Source organism: Dipteris shenzhenensis, chromosome 33 (assembly GCF_047967505.1).
Source record: "Dipteris shenzhenensis isolate YYH24624 ecotype China chromosome 33, Dip_SZ_1.0, whole genome shotgun sequence".
Lineage (NCBI taxonomy): Eukaryota > Viridiplantae > Streptophyta > Polypodiopsida > Gleicheniales > Dipteridaceae > Dipteris > Dipteris shenzhenensis.
This window is the reverse complement of record NC_141628.1, coordinates 41,807,792-41,809,884: the sequence shown is the minus strand read 5'-3', so window position 1 is coordinate 41,809,884 and position 2,093 is coordinate 41,807,792.

The following is a 2,093-nucleotide window of genomic DNA, read 5'->3' as shown; positions in this document are numbered from 1 at the left end:
AGTGTGAATTTGAGTGGTCAAATGATGTTTTTTCACCATGGTGTAGAAGGCAAATGTGTTTGGTATCGCACGGGGAGCCCAAAAATGCTAAAACAGGCTATGGCACATATAGGGCCTGTTTGACAGTCAAATAGGCCCCATACGCGCCATAGCGGGTTTTAGCATTTTTGGGCTTCCTGCGCTATGCCAAACACATTTGCCTTCTGCTGCATGGTGAGATTCTTACTGGATTGCTCAAAAATGACCATTACAGCGCAAATATTTATTTGATAGCATGCTTTTGAACAGAATAGTGAATGAAAATATTAATGCCAACAACAATTAAAGTTACAAAATACAATGACAGTATAAAATAAATTTTGTAAAAGAACACAAAATGGGGCACAATATAAAAAGTATATCTGTATTCATATAAAATAAAATTTCTATACAATAAGGCTTCAGAGCCTTTCTCTCTTCTCTAAAACATTCAGAACATCGGGCTTTGAATTCCCAAATACAGTCCTAGCTCTAAACCTAGTCGATAGAGAGTCAGTGCTATTGTCATTGCTGGCTAGGGACATGGTTGCTGTCGTCAATGCCATACCTTGAAAATTGGTTCCAAAGGCATTGAGGGCAGCCATGTTCACCTAAATGACCTTGTCAGCATTGCTATTGATGCCAGCATGACCAATCACTCTTGACAAGGCCTTGCACTTCAGGAGGTCATTAGTGCCATGTGGAGAAAACTTTTTGTGGATAACCACAAAGCACCCTTTTGCTTGGCCAAGGTAATGTGCCAGTGAGTGATCTCGGGAAGCTACTGTGAACAAGGCGTTGTCGAGATGAGAATAGGTCGACCTCAAATGCCTCCTGCAACAGTCCAACATTACATTAGAACAAAAGTATACCAAGAGAGAAGAAATTCAAATCTCATCGTTTCTTACCACTATGGAGTCATCATGCTCAATCCCTTCCTCTTTGTTAATGAGGATGGATCCAGAGGCCTCCTGCTGTCTGGAGTGAGATGTGGAGGCTTCTTCTGGAACATCAGGTAGGTCGGAGTAGATTGATGTCTCTACATCTTTGATTTGGGCCAGTGTTAAAGCAAGAACCTCTTCTATTGAATCATCTGCTCCCAAGAACCTTTCTTACCACTATGGAGTCATCATGCTCAATCCCTTCCTCTTTGTTAATGAGGATGGATCCAAAGGCCTCCTGCTGTCTGGAGTGAGATGTGGAGGCTTCTTCTGGAACATCAGGTAGGTCAGAGTAGATTGATGTCTCTACATCTTTGATTTGGGCCAGTGTTAAAGCAAGAACCTCTTCTATTGAATCATCTGCTCCCAAAAACCCAGGTTCTTGCATAGTCGTGTCCACCTCGTATCCACACATGACACCAAGAGCTTCATCCTCCCAGAGACCAAACATAACCTCTATGTCATGGAGAAAGAGGTATTGTTCTCCATCGACAAGAAGGGGAGCAAGAAACCATATCATTGTTGTGCGGTCAACAGAGGTGGTGCTCGAGGTGGATGGAATTTGAGAAGTAGAATGGGGTTCAGAAGGTCACTGGAGCACTTCCAAGGCCAATGCAGCTTCCCGCCGCTCCTGAGCTTCTTCATTTATGGGCTCTTCATTGTAGATGTTGGGTTCATCTACAGAAATAAGAGGATTGGAAAGGGCAGGGGCAGGGTCAGGGCTTGAGGGCGAGGCCTCCTCTTCCATTTGTCCCACCTGGAGAAGGAAAATAAAGGTCATCTCTAAGGATAGGAACCTATTTCCTGTGTTTTCTATGACTCCACACGCTTTCCTTCCTTTTCACCATTTAAGGTAAAGTGAAAGGACTCAAACATGCCATCCTCCATGACCAATAGGTGTTCGCGCATGTCCTCGAGAGTCCACTGTGACGTGATAGTCACATTCTTGACATCTCCTAAATGAGAACCAACACATAAACTTACCCCTATATTATCATCGTCGTTAGAGTCAAGGGGGAGCCGATTGCCACCTGTTTTCTTCCAGTGCCTATATTGGAAAGAAAAATATAACATTTGGCGGGAGATGTTGTACTTGACAACCACATTGTCCTTACATACATGACATTGAAACAA